Raw genomic sequence first — 23,817 nt, 5'->3', positions numbered from 1 at the left:
GTGGACGAGAATTTTAATCCTGGTCTTTGCGTATACGACTTCAGTGCTTTATTGCTCGATAGCTTTTCATACTGAGCTGAGTCCCTAATGCGAAACGAAAATCAAACTCCATAGCAGATACGAACAAAATATGATAATGAAATCCCATTCACTGTATGCAAAATGTGTGTTGTCACCGCACAGTAGATCGGTTTGATTTAAAATGATTATGGAGTACTGATAGTCATTTTATTTTCCTGCTTCAGTCTATGACGTCACTACGAGTATAATTACATTCAACTGTGGTTCATCAGAGCTCTCCATAAATCCCTCGCACGAAACAGTATTCCAGTCACGACTACTACGTTTTAGGGGATTTAATAATTGTTTACCAGCCGGTGTGTTTGCGGAGATGGTATTGATGAGGCACCGAAGAGTGGCGGGGAATTGGTAGCTGGTTCGTTGTCGACATTAAAGCAATTCTCCGTTGCAGAGAAACTTTTTCATCGAAGAATGGACCGAATCTGTTTGGCGGCAATTACCATCACAAGCTTCGTAAGCGGCTAAAGCTTCGAACAGCAATACTAGAATAAATTTGAACAATCGTTCTTCGAGACTGTGAAGGAATTCGAGTTTTGCACTACATTGTTAGTCTGCAGTAACAGATCTTTCCCCAATTTTGGCTCGAGTATATCTAAATGTTAAGCGTGACAGTGAAATTTTGTGATATGGTGTGTGTTAATTCTACTCTTGTTTTCCAAGCTGCCGTGTCCAAAGGTGACATTAGACACCAACAGTAAACGCCATGGGGCTCGTGAGTCCTTTCGTTAATAATTAACCAGTTCCCATCGAAAACTCTGCAGCTGGTGATACTATGAATTCAGTTGCCTAAGAGCTTGTCTTACTATTTTATGATTATTTAATCGGTGTGTTTTCGTCAAACAGCAAACAGACAGATTTCCATATTCTTTGAAAACTTTATTTGTGTTTAATAAATCGGTATTGTTGCTTCACCTTCAAGGGTTCTTTCTCTTCTGTAAGTAATATGTATACATCATAAATTTGATACGTAAACTTGTTAACAATGGCTCAGTTCTCTTGTTGCCCAGAATACATTTTTCAAAAGTTTTGCTCTATGAAAAACCTTGTCTCATGTTTTTGCACATAATAAATGGCTCTGAGCACTATGGGACTCAACTGCTGTGGTCATAAGTCCCCTAGAACTTAGAACTACTTAAACCTAACTAACCTAAGGACAGCACACAACACCCAGCCATCACGAGGCAGAGAAAATCCATGACCCCGCCGGGAATCGAACCCGGGAACCCGAGCGTGGGAAGCGAGAACGCTACCGCACGACCACGAGATGCGGGCTGCACATAATAATTAACATATGATATATATATATATATATATATATATATATATATATATATATATATATATATATATATATATATATATATTGATCGTGAGCGGGCCAAATATCTCACGAAATAAGCGTCAAACGAAAAAACTACAAAGTACGAAACTTGTCTAGCTTGAAGGGGAAAACCAGATTGCGCTATGGTTGGCCCGCTAGATGGCGCTGCTGTAGGTCAAACGGATATCAACTGCGTTTTTTTAAAAATAGGAATCCCCATTTTTTATTACATATTCATGTAGTACGTAAAGAAATATGAATGTTTTAGTTGGACCACTTTTTTGGCTTTGTGATAGATGGCGCTGTAATAGTCACAAACATATGGTTCACAATTTTAGACGAACAGTTGGTAACAGATAGGTTTTTTAAATTAAAATAAAGAACGTAGGTACCTTTTAATATTATATTTCGGTTGTTCCAATGTGATGCATGTACATTTGTGAACTTATCATTTCTGAGAACGCATGCTGTTACAGCATGATTGCCTGTATATACCACATTAATGCAATAAATGCTCAAAATGATGTCCGTCAACCTCAATGCGTTTGGCAACACGAGTAACGACATTCCTCTCAACAGCGAGTAGTTCGCCTTCCGTAATGTTTGCACATGCATTGACAATTCGCTTATGTATGTTGTCAGGCGGTGGATCACGATAGCAAATATCCTTCAACTTTCCCCACAGAAAGAAATCCGGGGACGTCAGATCCGGTGAACGTGCGGGCCGTGGTATGGTGCTTCGACGACGAATCCGCCTGTCATGAAATACGCTATTCAATACCGCTTCAACCGCACGCGAGCTATGTGCCGAACACCATCATGTTGGAAGTACATCGCCATTCTGTCATGTGGTGAAACATCTTGTAGTAACATCGGTAGAACATTACGTACGAAATCAGCATACATTGCACCATTTAGATTGCCATCGATAAAATGGGGGCCAATTATCCTTCCTCCCATAATGCCGCACCTGCCAAGGTAACTGATGTTCCACTTGTCGCAGCCATCGTGGATGTTCCGTTGTCCAATAGTGCATATCATGACGATTTATGTTACCGCTGTTGATGAATGACGTTTCGTCGCTAAATAGAACGCGTGCAAAAAATCTGTCATCGTCCCGTAATTTCTCTTGTGCCCAGTGGCAGAACTGTACACGATGTTCAAAGTCGTCGCCATGCAATTTCTCGTGCATAGAAATATGGTACGGGTGCAATCGATGTTGATGTAGCATTCTCAACACCGACGTTTTTGAAATTCCCGATTCTCGCGCAATTTGTCGGCTACTGATGTGCGGATTAGCCGCGACAGCAGCTAAAACACCTACTTGGGCATCAGCATTTGTTGCAGGTCTTGGTTGACGTTTCACATGTGGCTGAACGCTTCCTGTTTCCTTAAACAACGTAACTATCCGGCAAGGGTCCGGACACTTGGATGATGTCGTCCAGGATACCGAACAGCATGCATAGCATACGCCCGTTGGGCATTTTGATCACAATAGCCATACATAAACACGATATCGACCTTTTCCGCAACTAGTAAACGGTCCATTTTAACACGGGTAATGTATCACGAAGCAAATACCGTCCGCACTGGTGGAATGTTACGTGATACAACGTACTTATACGTATGTCACTATTACAGCGGCATCTATCACAAAGCGAAAAAAGTGGTCCAACTAAAACATTCAAATTTTTTACGTACTGCACGTATATGTAATAAAAAATGGGGGTTCCTATTTAAAAAAACGCAGTTGATGTCCGCTTGACCTATGGCAGCGCCATCTAGCGGGCCAACCATAGCGCCATCTGGTTTCCACCTTCTAGACGAGTTTCGTTCTTTGTAGTTTTTGTCGTTTGATGCTTATTTCGTGAGATATTTGGCCCGTTCACTATATATACACACACACACACACACACACACACACACACATATATATATATATATATATATATATATATATATATATATATATATATATCCGCAGACTGTAGTGTTGTGGTAGCGTTCTCGCTTCCCGCGCACAGGGTCCCAGGTTCGATTGCCGGCGGGATCAGGGATTTTTCCTGCCTCGTGATGATTGGGTGTTGTTGTGTCGTCTTCATCATCATCATTCATCCCCATTAGGGTCGGAGGAAGGCAATGGCAAAGCACCTCCACAGGACCTTCTCTAGTACAGCGGTGCGGGCCTCCCGCATCGTCCCCTCCGCTCCTCTGAGTTTGGGACATCATCATACATATATTTGAATGGGACGGAAATCGGTTGATGTGATGTATGTTACAAAATAACAGTTTCAGAAGAATTGGACGATTTATTCAAGGGGAAGAACTTCACAAATTTAGCAAGGAAATAACGCTTTGGTTTACCTCTGTCCCTTATGCGAGCAGTTGTGCGGGCTAGGTAGCATACATTGGTAGAGTTGTTAGCTGTCTTCCTGAGGGATGTCGTGCCAAATTCCGTCCGTTGACGCGTCAGGAGGGCACTGACCATAATGCTCCAAACGTTATCAGTTGGGTAGAGACCCGGCTAACTATCTGGCCGAGGCAGGCTTTGGCAAGCACGAAGACAAGCAGTAGATACTCTAGCCGTAATCTTGCAGAAATGTAAGCCCGAGATGGCTTGTCATGAAGGGAAACAAAACTAGACGTAGAATATCGTCCACGTACCGCTGTCCTGTAAGGATATCTCGAATGACAACCAAAGATATCTTGCTACGAAAAGAAATGGTATTCCAGACTATCACTCCTTGTAGTCGTATTGCACGAGAGTGGCCGCTATTACAGGACAAGTACATTCACTGCATTTCTGTTGATTTCTCGGGTAGAGCTGCAGTCAAAGACCACTTATGTCGTATAAGGCTTATTGTTCATCAGGACTGCCGGTCGTCTTAGAAGAAAAGATACATTTGTTTTCGTATATGCTTAACCCTTTGCGCATCGCATTTAGAAAAAATATTGGATATTTTCTTTTTTTGTAATCAGTATTTATTAGATATGTCGTACATATGCCACATGCACTGCAAAAGTTCTTTTGAAGCTGTTGGTTGAAAAATAAAATAATGTTTCAAAATGGCATCATTGTCACAGAAATTCACCACAAATATTACTTAGGTTTAAAGTAATTAGTGTCAATACATAAACTAATTTCTTATTTATTTTGTTGGAAAGTGTTTAAACTTTATTATTTAGTTAAAGAATAAAAGAACATGTTTCCAAACACAGGCTCATGCTACAAAATTGATTTTTTACTGATTTATTTACAATGAAAATTTCTGAGACAGTTGTTTTGTTTATTAAAACACAATGCAACGTTGCATTTGGAGCATTTGACTCTTGAATAGGCCTTTATTCAAAGTTTGCATCTTGGTTTTGAATCTAAATGCTCTGGCCAGTGTCTTATTTGGTCAAAGCGCACGCCAGCAACTGGGCGAATTGCCTTAGGCTTTCTTTTGGGAGCCGGTGGGCTTAGAGAGTCTGTGGGTGGACGGCCCCTCTTTCTTGCTAGTGTATCGAAACCTTTCTTTAGCAAGGCACTTGCTATGTCCACTCGAAACTTCAGCAGTGGTGTGTATTTCCCTTTTTTCTGATCAATATATCGCCTGGAGAGCAGCCAAGCATTCACCAAGCCACGTCTGCGAAAAGGGGGGACCAACATATCATAGAGGTCCGCTCCTCCCATGTGCATATGTTGGAACATGGAACTTCCACATACGATCTGCTCTTTTGACTCTAACGTGCCGCATTTGCGACAGGCTCCTTGCCTTTGTACATGGAAGTCAGGTGGGCAGCTTCACTGTCAAACCACTTCAAAACCATAATTTTTTTATCATCTACCCTGTAAACGCAGGTTGCTCTGCCTTCTTTTTTCATCTCTGCATCACTTTTCAGTTCGCATCCACCCAATCTGCTTTTTCCGATGGTTTCCACAACATATTTCTAAGCTTTACCGCTAGGTTGAGGGAGTAAAAAAGTCGTCCATAAAGACTTTCAAATTGGCATGCCTAAGCAAGTTCTCAGTCAGCTGCATCACTACATGTCCACTCATTCCTAACTCAGCATTTCTTACGGTGTTTGTTCTCTTCCAAAAACACACTTCAAAATCGTAAAGGTAGGAACTTACACCAGCTCGAGCAAATATTTTTATACATCGATGTGGCTTTCATTTTATATGCTGGCGCATAGAAGTATGTGATTTTAGATGAATAATATGTTAATCAAAGCTGTTGCATCCTTCAACTTGAGTTTTGAGAAAACTGTTCCTTAGTTGATCTATAAGTGGCCTCACCTTGAACAACTTGTCATGGTGTGGGTTATTCCAGGGTAACATACTGTATTTACTTTGTCATTCACATGCAGATACCTTCTCAGCCTATAATATCTACGGTGTGGCATCGCGTCAGCTACATGGTTATATCTTGCCTCGTTTACCCAATTCATCTTGTAACTGCGAACGCTCATCATACAACTTAGTAAATGAATGCCAATGAAATCTCTCATTTCACTGACACTAGCGTTTATACATTCGATTAAAGCTTGAGTTGGTTATAGATTAGTCTGTTACTAAAATGTAGACTTTCACGGCCGGAAATATCATGTCCATTATAATTATCCGGGCTGTTATGCCGTGGTCGGTTGATGAATTGTGTGTCGATTACCAACGTTTCGTCTCCGACTGCGGGAGACATCTTCAAGGGGGTCTGTGGCTCGATGGAAGGTCCAACACACCCACTGGCTCGCTACTGACTGCCGCTAAATTCCGTGTCCGCGCGCTACCGTGCCGCGGCGTGACGTCACGTGTTTTGAAAACGTCAGTGCAACTGGCCGCTGTCCGTCGCCGTCGATCGCCGTTGCCATCACCCAGTATTTTAGCGATTTCGATTGCGTCCATGTAGAGCCTTTCGTAATATCCGCTTGTGGTCGCTAGTACTTGCGTCTCCTCGAAACGAATATTGTGGTTCCCTGGCTGGAAATCATGCTCCGCAACAGCTGATCGTTCCGTTTCTCCTCTTCTACAATTTCCCTTGTGCTCTTCCAAACGTTTAGAAACAGTTCTTTTAGTGGTACCCACATAAACAGCTAGGGGTGTTTCATCATCAGTAAGAGCGTCATCTAAACTGTCCAGTTCATCTTCTGTCTGTTGAGGCAATGGTTGCCGAACTGATGGGTCATCGCCAGTTTCATCATCCGAAATAATTTCGTCGTTCGATATTTCAGATTCATCGCCACGCACAAGAAGAAGATTTTCATCGCCCCACAGAGCTTCATGTTGTCTACGCTTAACATATAAAGAAATTATGATGCAATAATGAAAACTGCGAAACATCATATAAGATCAAACACAGCCCTCTCTTAGGATACAATTCATTTTTGCATACTTCATACATACTAATGCATCAGTGACACCAAGTGGTGTCATTAGAAATTACGTAATAATTACTGAAAAAATGGATACATAACTGCATTGTAATTAACCGTATTTCTTTCCTTTCCCCTTGAGGAACTGCGTAAAATTGGATCCACATCCGCGACTTTCAGTATACTCAGAACAAAACAAAACACAATACACGCTGTTCACTGACAAATGCAGTAGCGCATCTCACAACGCTTCTTTGTTCTGTGCATCAAACGAACGGCGCGTCACGAAACCAAACGCCACTGCGATCGGAACTACCCGAAGCATTCGGAAGCTCAAAGAAGGCAGGGGTACTTAACAATGCCATCTGGAATCAAATACGCAGAAAGGGTTAAGTAATGGAGGGATTCCCATGATATCGTGTACATGGGGTGGTGTCGATGTTCAAAATCGTTCAAATAGCTCTGAGAACAAGGGGACTTAACATCTGAGGTGATCAGTCCCCTAGAACTTAGAACTACTTAAACCTAACTAACCTAAGGACATCACACACATCCATGCCCGAGCGCCTAGAACTGCTCGGCCACCGCGGCCGGCTGTCGATGTTCACTACCGTTTTTCGTCCTCCTTATGCTGATCGAAGGTGTGTGTGTGTGTGTGTGTGTGTGTGTGTGTGTGTGTAGGAGGGTGGGTGGGTGTGGAAGTTCCTCTACAGATATTAGAAAATCTTGCTTCCGATGTCGACTGCTTTAAGTACGGAAAATTCCTTCTGTTCGTATGACAGTAGAAGAACCAATTACCGCAGTCTTTCCCTGACTCAGAGGCAGATTCTGTACTCACTGTGAATCGTACACTTGTCAAGGGCAACAATAGTATAGTGTTTCGGTACCCAGATCTGTTATTTTAAGAAGGCCCCCAAGTCTCACATTGCCCCGTGAAACACATTTAATTAATGTCGATTCTTGCACAATGAACTCAAGGTCTATTACTAACGGACTGTACTAATCAAAACTAAAAAACTAATGCCGTCAGGTAGATTGGTGGTGAACGGTTACTAGTCGTCTATACATAACTGCCCTGATAGTATCCTTAAAAGCCTCACATAACTGTGGAGAAAAGTCTCGAAATGACAATTCCAAAGTTGGAGAACCCAACATTGGCACAAAATGAAATATTTTAATTTTAATGGAAATAATAAATTTTATTGTTACTTTGACAAATCTTACCAATACTACCAGAGCGTCGAAAGTTTTCACCGTCTTCCTGTCAACTTAAAACTATCAACATCATAACGCTGATCTTCGAAACCATAACTGCAACATTTACGACCGTCACTTAACGCTGTCGCCAAAAAGCTTCGTGCATCAGGACAGAAATACAATCAATCTCCCCAAACAGCCCTTTTCACAGTAACCGCCAGTGGAAACGAAAGTATCTCTGATTTCATATTATCCACCTGGAGGCAATTTTCTGTTTTTCGAAAATGAAAAGTTTCCAAAAATCATTAATCCCATTCTTGACACAATAGGACGCCCGGATCCATCTTCTACAGTCCGCGATTGTCTATGTCCCCCAGATTTCACGGGTGCAGGGTAGCTTCGAAAAATTTCTCAGCTTTCATCCACAGCTACATACATACTCCACAAGCCGCAGTACGGAGCGTGATGGAGGGTACCCTGTATCACAAGTAGTCGTTTCCTTCCCTGTTCCACTTGCAAACAAAATGGTTCAAATAGCTCTGAACACTATGGGACTTACCATCTGAGGTCATCAGTCCCCTAGAACTTAGAACTAGTTAAACCTAACTAACCTAAGGACATCACACACATCCATGCCCGAGGCAGGATTCGAACTTGCGACCGTAGCGGTCGCGCTGTTCCAGATTGAAGCGCCTAGAACCGCTCGGCCACATCGGCGGCCCACTTGCAAACAGAGCGAGGAAAACACTATTGTCTATATGTCTCTGTTTGAGCCTTAATTTGTCGTACCTTATCTTCGTGGTCCTTACGGGAAAGGTACACACATCAAAAAAAGTTTTGCGTCACCCCGTTTCCCAGAAGTCTTGAAGATAGACGTTGACTGTGGATATTGTATCACAGACACAGTCCCTTTGGCTGCTCAGCGATGTCACTAAGCCCGCCCAAAGATGTAAATAACCATGCATTGTTACTTTGTGCCCGGAGGGGTTCTCAATAAGGGAAGTGTCCAGGCGTCTCGGAGTGAACCAAAGCGATGTTGTTCGGATATGGAGGACATACAGAGAGACAGGAACTGTCGATGACATGCCTCGCTTAGGCCGCCCAAGGGCCACTACCGCAGTGGATGACCGCTACCTACGGATTTTGGCTCGGAGGAACACTGACAGCAACGCCATCAAGTTGAATAACGCTTTTCGTGCAGCCACAGGACCTCGTGTTACGACTCAGACTGTGTGCAGTAGGCTGCATGATGCGCAATTGCACTCTCGACGTCCATGGTGAGGTCAATTTTTTGCTACTATGGCACCAAGCAGCGCGGTGCAGATGGGCCCAACAACAAGCCGAATGGACCGCTCAGGATTGGCTCAAAAATGGTTCAAATGGCTCTGAGCAGTATGGGACTTAACCGCTGAGGTCATCAGTCCCCTAGAACTTAGAACTACTTAAGCCTAACTAACCTAAGGACATCACACACATCCATCCCCGAGGCAGGATTCAGACCTGCGACCGTAGGGGTCGCGCGGTTCCAGACTGTAGCACCTAGAACCGCACGGCCACTCCGGCCGGCGCTCAGGATTGGCATAACGTTCTCTTCACCGATGAGTGTCGCATATGCCTCCAACTAGACAATCGTCGGAGCCATGTTTGGAGGCAATCTGGTCAGGCTCAACGCCTTAGACACACTGTCCAGCGAGTGCAGCAAGGTGGAGGTTCCCTGCTGTTTTGGGGTGGCATTATGGTGGGCCGTCAAACGCCGCTGGTGGTCATGGAAGGTGCCGTAACGGCTGCACGATACGTGAATGTCATCCTCCGACCGATAGTGCAACCATATCGGCAGTATATTGGCGAGGCAATCGTCTTCATGGACGACAATTCGCGCCCCATCGCGCACATCTTGTGAATGACTTCCTTCAGGATAACGACATCGTTCGACTACAGTGGTCAGCATGTCCTCCAGACCTGAACCCTATCGAACATGCCTGGAATAGATTGAAAAGGGCTGTGACTCACCAACCACTGTGAGGGGTCTAAGCCGAATCGCCGTTGAGGAGTGAGACAATTTGGACTAACAGTGCCTTGATGAGCCTGTGGATAGTATGCCACGACGAATACAGGCATGCATCAATGCAAGAGGACTTGCTACTGGATATTAGAGTTACCGGTGTGTACAGCAATCTGGAACACCACCTCTGATGGTTTCTCTGTATGGTGGTACAACATGCAACTTGTGTTTTCATGAGCTATAAAAAGGACGGGAATGATGTTTATGTTGATCTCTATTCTAATTTTCTGTAAAGTTTCCGGATATCTCGGAACCGAGGTGATGCAAAACGTTTTCTGATGTGTGTATGTTGGCGACAGCAGAACGGTTCTGCAGTGAGCTTCAGACGCCAGTTCTCAAAATTCTCGCAACAGTGTTCCTCATATAGAACTTTGCCTTCCCTCCAGCGATTCCCATTTGAGTTCTCAAAGCATCTACGTAATATATGTGTGTGGTGTTCAAACCTACGGGTAACAAATCTAGCAGTCCATCTCTGAATTGCTCCGATGTCTTCCTTTAATCCGACCTGCTGCGAATCCCAAGCAGTACTCAAGGAAAGGTCCCACTGGCGTCCTATATAGGGTCTCTTTTACAAATGAATCACAAAATGGTTCAAATGGCTCTGAGCACTGTGGGACTTAACATCTAAGGTCATCAGTCCCCTAGAACTTAGAACTAGTTAAACCTAACTAAGCTAAGGACATCACACACATCCATACCCGAGGCAGGATTCGAACCTGCGACCGTAGTGGTCGCGCGGTTCCAGGCTGAAGCGCCTAGAATCGCTTGGCCACACCGGCCGGCGATGAATCACACTTTCCTAAAATTTTTCCAATAAACCGAAGCCTTCCTTACCACGATCATCATATGCTCGTTTTCTAATGTTACGCCCAGACGTATAAACACCCTGACTGTGTCAAGTAGGAGATAAATGTCGTGACTGTGTCAAGTAGGTCGCTAATAATACTGTTTCAGCACTACATGTTTGTTTATCTCACTTATCCGCATCAACTTACATTTTTCTATATTTAGAGCTATCTGTCATTCATCACACCAACTAGAAGTTTTGGTCTAAGTCATCTTGTATCTTCCTACAGTCACTAAACCATGACACCTTCCCGTATGCCGCAGCAAACAATCGCAGATTGCTGCCCACCATGTTCGGTAGATCACAGAAAATAATAGCGTTCTTATCACAAGTCTCTGGGCTCTCCTGATGATACTATTATCTCTCATGAACAGTAGCCGTTGAGGACAGCATACTGGATTCTATTACTTAATAAGTGTTAGAGGCACTCACATATGTTAGAACCTATTCCATATGCTCTTGGCTTCGTTAAAGGTGTGCAGTAGGGGATCGTGTGAAATGCCTTTCGGGAAACTAGAAATATGGAACGTGCCTGTTACCCTTCATCCATAGTTCGCAGTACATCATGTGAGAAAACGGCAAGATTAGCTTCTCACGAGCGATGCTTTCTTAAACCGTGCAGATTATAGACATAAGATTTTAGACCTCAAGGAAATTTATTACATTCGAAATCAGAATATGTTCTACAACTCTGCAGGAAACCGATGTTAAGGATGTTGATCTGTAATATTGGGGGTCCGTTCTCTTACCCTTCTTGTACATTGGAGTCATCCCGCTCTCTTTTTTTCAGTTCCTCGGGACTTTGCGCTGGAAGAGAAATTTGCAATAAATGCAACCTAGAAAAGGGGCCAGTAGCGTTGAGTACTCTTCGTAAAACCGAACTGAAATTCCAACAAGACCGGCGACTTATTTTTTGCCAACTCTTTCAGTTGTTTCTCTACACAAGGGATGCTTATTACCACGCCGTCCATACGGGACTGTGCGACACGGTCAAATGATCGTATGTCTGTACGATTATCCAGTGTGAACGAACTTTCCATGCTAACAGATCTTCATTTACAGAGTTTGTGCAGTCTCATGGTAGAACCTCTCGTTATTATATTTTACGCTCTAGTACTCGATGAAGATACCACTAACGTTACAGGAAACCATCTGGTATTCAGGTCGTCCCAGAAATTCTAACCGATGTATTCAGCATGTGATGGGAAGGTAATCGTCTAGTCTGCAGGTACATTGCACGCATACAGCAAGTCATCGGCTTTACTCTGCAGACACATTAAGAAATACTGTTTGACATGAGCTATTGTACTAATTATTTTCCGGAATATATTATCCTTGAATTAAATTAAAAACAACTCCCACCCCACAGCTGTGACCAACGTTTTTGGGAGATTTCCCTTAGTTGCAAGACAAATGCCGGAACTGGAATTCCCCTCTCAATTATTCACACTAGGGATTCTCGTTGCTCCATAACAACTCACCTGTCGTTTTGCTGAAAAGTCAATGACCGTGCAGAGTGACATTACTCGAACAGCACACTCTATTGAACAAAAAGCACGCAAAAAAAAAAAAAAAAAAAAAAAAAAACGGAGAGGAGTATGGCGACTGAAGAACATCCCTCTCTGTATGTAGACAGACGTAATCTCATACAGTTATCCACTCTAAGCCTGACACTGGTATCCACGACCACAAATATCCTGCTGTGTTACAGCCGTTCTCAGACCTCACTTCATACATGTAATTCTACAACCTTAATTAAAATCCAGATGGAGCAGTAACCCACTATCTTTTCCACTAGACTCAAAAACTTTACAGGTTACTAATTTCGCTTCTGTAGCATCGCTGGACCGGGGCTAATTGCACTAAGCAGCTGGCGCAACATTTAACGATTGCGGCCATCATCGGTACGATGATATGACCGTTTGATCGACTACCAGTAGTGTTACTGAAATCCAGGAGGTTTCTGAAGTGTTGTAACAAAGGAGGTTCGTGACGCCAAAGGCATCCACGCGTCAACACTTCTCACACTGGTAAGTGTAGCTACTGCCCGCCTAGCCATTAAGCGGCATCGAATTTGCGACTGCAATGGAGCAGGCGGTGCCGTGTGATTAAGAAAAACGTTGTCGCTCTTCTACAGTCCGCCTGTTCAACCGTTATCGTCTGTCACGGGTGGTCCAACAGGAGCTCCGAGAGGCCGAGGGTCACACTAGAACTCTTTTAGTCGCTGTCCCGCTTAAAATCTGCTGTCGCCAAACAAGGCCAGCTAGACTTCTGGGGTCCGGGTTCGCTCCTCGGACGTCGTAGTTTCCTCACAATCCGCTGCTGGGGCAGACCTAGTCACGGAATAGCGACGCCAGACTACAGTGTTAGCAACTGTCCGGGCAGACATATTTACAACACAAGGAAATTCCGCTCCCAGACCGCGCTGGACGGTGGCGGCCAGAGGTTTGGATATACACTCCTGGAAATTGAAATAAGAACACCGTGAATTCATTGTCCCAGGAAGGGGAAACTTTATTGACGCATTCCTGGGGTCAGATACATCACATGATCACACTGACAGAACCACAGACACATAGACACAGGCAACAGAGCATGCACAATGTCGGCACTAGTACAGTGTATATCCACCTTTCACAGCAATGCAGGCTGCTATTCTCCCATGGAGACGATCGTAGAGATGCTGGATGTAGTCCTGTGGAACGGCTTGCCATGCCATTTCCACCTGGCGCCTCAGTTGGACCAGCGTTCGTGCTGGACGTGCAGACCGCGTGAGACGACGCTTCATCCAGTCCCAAACATGCTCAATGGGGGACAGATCCGGAGATCTTGCTGGCCAGGGTAGTTGACTTACACCTTCTAGAGCACGTTGGGTGGCACGGGATACATGCGGACGTGCATTGTCCTGTTGGAACAGCAAGTTCCCTTGCCGGTCTAGGAATGGTAGAACGATGGGTTCGATGACGGTTTGGATGTACCGTGCACTATTCAGTGTCCCCTCGACGATCACCAGTGATGTACGGCCAGTGTAGGAGATCGCTCCCCACACCATGATGCCGGGTGTTGGCCCTGTGTGCCTCGGTCGAATGCAGTCCTGATTGTGGCGCTCACCTGCACGGCGCCAAACACGCATACGACCATCATTGGCACCAAGGCAGAAGCGACTCTCATCGCTGAAGACGACACGTCTCCATTCGTCCCTCCATTCACGCCTGTCGCGACACCACTGGAGGCGGGCTGCACGATGTTGGGGCGTGAGCGGAAGACGGCCTAACGGTGTGCGGGACCGTAGCCCAGCTTCATGGAGACGGTTGCGAATGGTCCTCGCCGATACCCCAGGAGCATCAGTGTCCCTAATTTGCTGGGAAGTGGCGGTGCGGTCCCCTACGGCACTGCGTAGGATCCTACGGTCTTGGCGTGCATCCGTGCGTCGCTGCGGTCCGGTCCCAGGTCGACGGGCACGTGCACCTTCCGCCGACCACTGGCGACAACATCGATGTACTGTGGAGACCTCACGCCCCACGTGTTGAGCAATTCGGCGGTACGTCCACCCGGCCACCCGCATGCCCACTATACGCCCTCGCTCAAAGTCCGTCAACTGCACATACGGTTCACGTCCACGCTGTCGCGGCATGCTACCAGTGTTAAAGACTGCGATGGAGCTCCGTATGCCACGGCAAACTGGCTGACACTGACGGCGGCGGTGCACAAATGCTGCGCAGCTAGCGCCATTCGACGGCCAACACTGCGGTTCCTGGTGTGTCCGCTGTGCCGTGCGTGTGATCATTGCTTGTACAGCCCTCTCGCAGTGTCCGGAGCAAGTATGGTGGGTCTGACACACCGGTGTCAATGTGTTCTTTTTTCCATTTCCAGGAGTGTAGTTACACACTGCTGCTGAGAACTGTGAGTTAAGTGCCTACCCTCTACCTGCTGGACCTGAGCAATGGATCTCCACTTCAGGCATAACCCAAGAATTAAATCAACTGCTTTCAGCCTGAGAACAGTGGATTTGCCACATACTTACCCACGAACCCAGCGCCATTACACTTCTATTATGAAAATGTTAGCGAAGACTGTGTGATAACCGGTAACCCCATTACTTACCAATCCCTTTTCATCAGTCAACAGATATTTTCTCAGAAGAATCACGAGACACTTTTTACTGCGAAAAATTTTCCTTCTAATCTATTCGTTCAAGATTTCAGTCACTATTTGTAATAGTTGTTTCATAAAGAAAAGCGTTGCCCGTAGCTGTATTGTTTTTATCTTTTATTAATTGTGCTTTCAACCGACCTCGGTGATAATTATGTTTGGTTACGGGGTGCTCAACTGTGCCGTCGTCAGCGCCTGTACAAAGTCGCAATTTTTACATAGTCCAATTGTTTTCACAGTCCAGTCTAACCACCGTCACGAATGATGATGATGATGATGATGATGATGATGACGATGAAGAAATGATGAGGACAACACAAACACACAGTTCCCAGGCAGAGAAAATCCCCAACTCAGCCAGGAACAGAACCCGGGACCCCGTGATCCAGACGCAGCAACGTTAGCCACTAGACCACAAGCTACGGATGGACGGGGGGGACGGTGGGGGGGGGGGGGGGGCATTTTGCTACATTTTAGACGAACAAACACAGTGCACTTGGGGCAGCCCTCATTTATCTCGTATTGTTTAGTTGGCTTTACATCCTTTTAAGCTGGTGAAGGGCTCATGCTTGGACCGTCGCCTCCAGGCGGGCCGGGTGCTGTTCATCTGCCAGCAAGAGGACGGTAGGCTGCAGAGAAACCACGAGGCGCGCGGTAGCAGTTGACCATTTGAAGAAGCTGTGCCCCCACTGTAGGTGGAGGGAGGGATGGAGGGAGGGAGGAAGATGGATGAGGAGAGTTAGGAGTGCCCATAATTCCGCTAGTTCCCAGCGATACATCGAGGATTAATTTGCATATGAATGTGATATCAGAATTGCGCTAGCACCTTCATCTCCCTGCTGCTACTGCAGCCACATTTTCTTGTGGATGGTCACATTTCAGAATGTTTTTTTTGATTTGATCAAAATAGATCCTGTCTGACACCAGTTTGGGCTAAGTGTTACATGGCACTCTTTGCTGACACGTTGACACCATTAAACTACTCACAAGGGAACCTCCCCATCGCACCCCCCTCAGATTTAGTTATAAGTTGGCACAGTGGATAGGCCTTGAAAAACTGAACACAGATCAATCGAGAAAACAGGAAGAAGTTGTGTGGAACTATGAAAAAACTAAGCAAAATATACAAACTGAGTAGTCCATGTGCAAGATAAGCAACGAGAGGTTCTTGGTTCAAATCTTCCCTAGAGTGAAAAGTTCACTTTCTTTATTTTTGCAAAGTTATGATCTGTCCGTTCGTTCATTGACGTCTCTGTTCAGTGTAATAACTTTAGTGTCTGGGTTTTGCGACCGGACCGCAAAACCGTGCGATTAGTAACCGAAAGGACGTGCCTGTCCAATGGACACCGAAAACATTTGATTGCAAGGTCATAGGTCAACCGATTCCTCCACAGGAAAACACGTCTGATATATTCTATACGACACTGGTAACGGCATGTGCGTCACATGACAGGAATATGTTGTCGACCCACATAACTTGTACACTTGGTGAATGGGTAAAAAGATTCTTCTACCTTGCCCAATTTAGATTTTCTTGTGGATGTGATAATCACTCCCAAAAAAGTGTGAAAACATAAGAGTTTGTCACATAAACTGCAACAAATGAATGCAACAGTTTCACCACAGTCGCACAGTTTTGTCTGTGCTCTGTCAAAACATGTTTTTAACGTTTTCAAATTTTTCCGTGTGTAGACCGTCAAATCCTGCATATGTCCAAGCAAATCTGAACATGTCTTCGAATTTTGGAGAGCGAAGTTGATTTTATGTGAGTGCCTGAATTTTGATAATTGTCTGAAAATAAAAAATTAAAATTTTTGCCGGTGGGAAGACATGAACCGAGAACCTATCGTTCCGCAGCTCCACACGCTAACCACGGGACCACGGCGCTCATGTGTATATGAACTCCTAGATGTTGTCTATCTTACACATGGACTACTCAGTTTGTATATTTTGCTTATTTTTTCATAGTTTCACACAACTTCTTCCTGTTTTCTCGATTGATCTGTGTTCAGTTTTTCAAGGCCTATCCACTGTACCAACTGTACTAATTCTGAGGGGGGTGCGATGGGGAGGTTCCCTTGTCAGCAAACAACTGACCACAACTTTTCCGGACTTCGTTGTCACGTACCTTTCCACATCAAACACCCGCTGCTCCACTGTGAGTACCAATGTCCCCTTTTCACTGGCCCACTCACTCTGACATGGTCCGTACTACGCTCTAAACCAGTTCGCATGACGTGAAAGGCGTACACGTGGTGTATGCGTCACGAGGCGTGTTTATATGCATACATTCACGTCCAATCGTATCTATTCGTCCGGGCCACTTTTATTTGACCCATCCTACACGTAACAAAACGTAGTCAGTAATTTACAAGAAACATTAATCTCAGTCTAGATATAAAACAACCACTAAAAGAAACTTCAGTTCATTTGGGTTAATAGATTTTGTCTTTTTTACATTAAAAAAGCTACAATGGAATAATATACTTTTTAAAAAGCGCCTGTATAGTAAAACACTAAGATTTTTAATTAGAAAGAAAATATAACTTAAACAAATATACCGGCCAACACGTTTAGCCAGTTTTGTATTAAGAGCAAATAGCTTTCCTATCAGTCCCTAAGCTACGCTCCACTAAATTACAACAATTAAATTATTTACAATAAAAAGGTATGTCTCTGTAAGCCCATTGTTAACCATTCCACAGTACCACATTCATAAAATACTAATATGTACATTTGTATAATTGTTTTTATCTTGTAGGTCAATTAAAGGAAAATGTAATGGTTGCCGTTTTTCTTCATTTCCGAATATTCGGCTAATGCTATTTTAATTGTATTTAAATTTCACTTGCATGAGCTGCTGATATTTCGATAACTCACCTTCAATTGCTAGTGGCCAACTATCAACAATAACTGGTTAGTTAGCCACAACTGGTGTGGTTCCCACGTACCTTTTATCTTCAGGAGCTCTGATTTCTTGTAATTCTTTGGTAATGACTAGTATTTTGAGTCAGTCTATGTGCTCCGCCTTCCCTCTGAATGCCGTCACTGCTTGAAATGGTTGAGCCGTGCGCGGCTCGCTGTCATGCCGTTTATTTCTCGTCATATTGTTTTTATGGTTCTGTCGCCTCTTTCTTTTTCAATTTTTCTTTTTTTTGGCGTCACTAAGTTGCTGGTTTACTTGCCCGTGTGCGACAGCAGCAGCGCTTATCGTAAAGTGCACTGTCGTATTATATCTGGAGCGACCGTTAGTATTTCCGGCTCGTCGTCTGTCGGGTGTTCAGTTGGGGACGGAGCGCCAGTGAGGCGCGGACAGACAGTACTTGCCGACCGTCGGCCACACACATTAACTGTCCGACTGAAGGAGATTGGAGCTGAAACGACCACCGGCTGGTCGTCTCATTGGGCGACGTGTATGGTCTTTTGACCGTTTCGGGGCCTCGTCAGTTGGTCATCTTGCCGGACGTGGGTCAGTTCCTTCCTCGTGCAGAGATGCCGTCCCCGATGGGCAAGAGTCACCTCTGCATGGGTGGGTCCGAGCTAGTGTGCCCGGATCGCCGTGTCTCAGAGTTCCGAACGGACATCGAGTTGAGTCGGGTTGGAGCTGCAGTGAGCTCAGGACAGCCAGGACTCGCCCGACCGTTACCGACACTCATAACTTGAGTGGGGACGACCTTGGTTGGTCGTTCGGTCTGTCGTCTCATCGGAAGACGTGTATTTGGTCGCCGACCGCTTTCGTAAACTCTGAGTGTGTGTGATTTGTCATTTCTCCTTGTTTTTCCACGGTGATTGGTTTCAGTATTGTCGAAGTTCTGGTGCAAGAGTTTAGGTGGATCTGTGTGTAGCTTCTGTGATTCCCGCTGAGCATTTGAATGCTGTCTGCGTACTGGAGTAGCAAGATGGGTCGGTTGCGACAGAGGGAACTGATTAGGTTGTTGGTTGGTTCGTCAGCCGTCCTTAGGTCACGCTGCCACCCGATTGTTGAGTGTTACGCTTGGCTGCCTGTCTCGCCTAAACTGTCGTTAGAGTTTCCTTCCCAGACCGACCCTTGGCACACTCCTGAGCACCATTCAAATGGTTCAAATGGCTCTGAGCACTATGGGACTTAACATCTGTGGTCATCAGTCCCCTAGAACTTAGAACTACTTTAACCAGACTCACATACGGACATCACACACATCCATGCCCGAGGCAGGATTCGAACCCGCGACCGTAGCAGCCGCGCGGTTCCGGACTGCGCGCCTAGAACCGCTAGACCACCGCGGCCGGCCTGAGCACCATTATTCTGCTGTTTGGGATTATGATTTTCTTTAGTCTCAAGTACTGTGCGAGGCCTTCAGACGCGTATTAATTTAGTTTGTTTTAGTATTCCGTATATGGCCTTCAGCGGATCCTTCCGTGAAATATTTTATGATTCCGCCTTCAGCCGTGTTTCATTTAAAATTCTTGTTTGCTCTGTATTTAGGCCTTCAGCCGCGTTTGTTTTAAAATTTGTGGCTTTCAGCTGTAATTTGTAAATTACTGTCTGTAATGTTACTCTGTAATTATTTTGAATAACTATTTGGGCCTTCAGCCGTTAAGATATTTCAAGTTTTCTTAAGATGGTTTTCTGTTGTATTGTGTAAATGCTTGTCTTTAAAGTTTGTCCTTATTATGTTGAAATATTATTGGGCTTTCAGTCGAGGAATTAATTCAAATTTTCCTTAATATGGCTTTTAGCCGAAAGTGGTAAATGCTTGCCTTTTAAAGAATTTCCTTTCTTGATCTGAAATATTATTCAGGCCTTAAGCCGAGAATAAATTTTAATTTTACTTAAGTAAGGCCTTCAGCCATTTATCTAAATTCCTGTGTCTCAAAGGGAATTATTTAAGGATATTTTAATTTTACTTAAGTAAGGCCTTCAGCCTTTTCTCTAAATCCTTGTGTTTTAAAAGGAATTATTTAAACCTTATTACTGAGAAGTTACTTCGGCCCTCAGTCGTAAATTGATCGTTGTTGTTTTAAAGAAAAAATTATGCATTGTGTTTTCGAGGAATAAAGTTGTGTGTTTTTGTGTAACTAACAGTAACTGATCTTGGCCCCTTTTCTCAGTCTGGTACGCTCTGTCCCTCGATACCAGATTTCAATGGTATTTGCCTCTTCATAGGCTACTGGATGAGCTGATGGGGACGAAATGGGAATGATACCATTTACGTAAACATACCGTCTTCTCTTTCGTTTCCTGCAGAACGCTTCCCAGATGGCAGTGTACGAACACTCAAAGTAAGTAGGGAGAAGGGAATATGTTAGATGCAATAAGATTGTGAGAGAATAACGTTTAAAAATGTTGGCTAAAAATACATAACGCTCGCTGGAAAGCAAAAGATATTACTGGTTATCATTTCGTACGGTAATTCTCTGCCTGACAAATCGAAAAATATTTAGCAGAAAATGAGAAATGAAGTATTTGTATAACAGTGTGCAACGTTTCCCATTAAATGTAATGAAACTCTAACTTGGTTATCTTTTGACGTACAAGTAAGTTGAGACAAGAGTATTTTCATCATTTTAATTGTGGTCTATTTTACAGGCAATGGATTTTATCTCTCGGTGTTTCTGTGGCTGCTTATGTAATGTGATATTTTTGTGTAATCTCATTCCCTTCTTCGTAAATGAATGTGCAAAACCCTCAAGCCGTTTTTTACGGTCTACACGTTGTCCTATCTACATAAATAGCAGATAATACTTTACGTTCTGTTTTATTTACAGTGGATGGTAAAAAAGGCTTGCGGCTTTCATTCTCGACATGACAACTGGAACATTCCCCCAGATTTGTCATTCGCTTTTAATTGTATATCCTGCATTCTGATCGTGTCACAGTACAGTATGAAGTGATTTGCTTGTGGAAGAAAGGCCTCCAAATTTTCTGCTCAGTGTTCTTACCCGCGGTAGTGATTCAAGAAGCAGTTGAGCAGGACAAGAGATGTATAGTGATGAGTGTCATATAAGCGTATACAAGGTTAATCACCAAAAACTTGCACCGCAAATATTGTGGAAATGGAAAGTTTTTTTGATGTGCGGTTTCCACAGAATGGATTGGTTGTCAGGCGCTCGTATTTTTAGCCACCAAATAGTGTGTAATAATACTTAGAAAGTGTACTTTTATATGTAAATATATACTTTCTAAGTAGAAAAACCATTATTGAAATTAACAATCTATCACTAGAGTAAGTTAGAATATCAGTGGTGTTCGTTGCAGGGTTCTAGTGCTACTCGTTAACGAGATATCGCACTTTGAGAAGTTCCCACACCGACACTTGTACAATAGCTGTGGTAGCACGCGCTAAAGATCAACACAAGTGCATACACAGGTTAAGGGGATTCTAACCAGTAACGAGGTAACTGACCATCACAGTTAGTGCTGAAAATGACCACCGGCAAGACAATACAACCCTGCAATCTGGTATGGAACAACTGCTGCACACGTGCTAGGATTTCAGCAGAGATATCCGGGCAGGTTGCAGCAATTCGTCGTTGCATATCATCGTGTGACGTTCGTATGTCTTTGTACACAGCGTCTTTCAACTTTCTCCCCAGAAAAAAGTCTACAGGCATCAAATCCGGAGTACGGACCGACCGAGGTACATGCCCTGTGCGTCCCGTCCAGCGATTTGGAAACAATTCGTGAAGACATGGTGTAGTACTTTGTGCACTATGGGCTGTACAGCCATCGTGTTGGTACTACAAGTTCCTCCCAGTCCACAGAGGAACGTCTTGTAGCATCCGTTGAAGATGGTCTGTTAGGAGGTTGCCATACTTCTGTTTCCAGTGTTCTGTCTATGAAACACGGGCCTATGAGCGGATGGTTTACTATCCCACACCACACGTTTACACTCCACAGACGCTGACGTTCCACCTAACTAAATCAAAGGATATTGTAACCCGACCAATAGTACACTACTGACCATTAAAATTGCTACACCAAGAAGAAATGCAGATGATAAACGGGTATTCATTGGACAAATGTATTATACTAGAACTAACATGTGATTACATTTTCACGCACTTTGGGTGCGTAGATCCTGAGAAATCAGTTCCGAGAACAACCACCTCTGGCCGTAATAACGGCCTTGATACGCCTGGGCATTGGGTCAAACAGAGCTTGGATGGCGTGTACAGGTAGAGCTGCCCATGCAGCTTCAACACGATACCACAGTTCATAAAGAGTAGTGATTGGCGTATTGTGACGAGCCAGTCGCTTGGCCACCATTGACCAGACGTTTTCAATTGGTGAGAGATCTCAAGAATGTGCTGGCCAGGGCAGCAGTTAAACATTTTCTGTTTCCAGAAAGGCCCGTACACGACCTGCTACATGCGGTCTGCATTATCCTGCTGAAATGTAGGGTTTCGCAGGGATCGAATGAAGGGTAGAGCCACGGGTCGTAACACATCTGAAATGTAACATCCACTATTCAAAGTGCCGTCAATGCGAACAAGAGGTGACAGAGACGTGTAACCAATGGCACCCCATACCACCACGCCGGGTGATACGCCAATATGGCGATGACGAATACACGCTTCCAATGTGCGTTCATCGCGATGTCGCCAAACACGGATGCGACCATCATGATGCTGTAAACAGAACCTGGATTTACCCCAAAAAAATGACGTATTGCCATTCGTGCACACAGGTTCGTCGTTGAGTACACCATCGCAGGCGCTCCTGTCTGTGATGCAGCGTCAAGGGTAACCGCAGCCATGGTCTCCGAGCTGATAGTCCATGCTGCTGCAAACGTCGTCGAACTGTTCGTGCAGATGGTTGTTGTCTTCCAAACGTAGCCATCTCTTGACTCAGGGATCGAGACTTGGCTGCACGGTCCGTTACAGCCATGCGGATAAGATGCCTGTCATCTCGACTGCTAGTGATACGAGGCCATTGTGATCCATCATGGCGTTCTGTATTACCCTCCTGAACCCACCGATTGGCGTTCTGCATTACCCTCCTGAACCCACCGATTCCATATTCTGCTAACAGTCATTGGATCTTGACCAACGCGAGCAGCAATGTCGCGGTAGGATATACCGCAATCGCTATAGGCTACAATCCGACCTTTATCAAAGTCGGAAACGTGATGGTACGCATTTCTCCTCCTTACATGAGGCATCACAACAACGTTTCACCAGGCAACGCCAGTCAACTGCTGTTTGTGTATGAGAAATCGGTTGGAAACTTTCCTCATGTCAGCACGTTGTAGGCGTCGCCACCGGCGCCAACCTTGCGTGAATTTTCTGAAAAGCTTATCATTTGCATATCACAGCATCTTCTTCCTGTCGGTTAAATTTCGCGTCTGTAGCACGTCGTCTTCGTGGTGTAGCAGCTTTAATGGCCAGTAAGGTGCATACACTCCTGGAAATGGAAAAAAGAACACATTGACACCGGTGTGTCAGACCCACCATACTTGCTCCGGACACTGCGAGAGGGCTGTACAAGCAATGATCACACGCACGGCACAGCGGACACACCAGGAACCGCGGTGTTGGCCGTCGAATGGCGCTAGCTGCGCAGCATTTGTGCACCGCCGCCGTCAGTGTCAGCCAGTTTGCCGTGGCATACGGAGCTCCATCGCAGTCTTTAACACTGGTAGCATGCCGCGACAGCGTGGACGTGAACCGTATGTGCAGTTGACGGACTTTGAGCGAGGGCGTATAGTGGGCATGCGGGAGGCCGGGTGGACGTACCGCCGAATTGCTCAACACGTGGGGCGTGAGGTCTCCACAGTACATCGATGTTGTCGCCAGTGGTCGGCGGAAGGTGCACGTGCCCGT

Source organism: Schistocerca piceifrons, chromosome 1, assembly GCF_021461385.2.
Source record: "Schistocerca piceifrons isolate TAMUIC-IGC-003096 chromosome 1, iqSchPice1.1, whole genome shotgun sequence".
NCBI lineage: Eukaryota > Metazoa > Arthropoda > Insecta > Orthoptera > Acrididae > Schistocerca > Schistocerca piceifrons.
The sequence above is the reverse complement of the archived record's forward strand: the minus strand, read 5'-3'. Positions refer to the sequence as shown.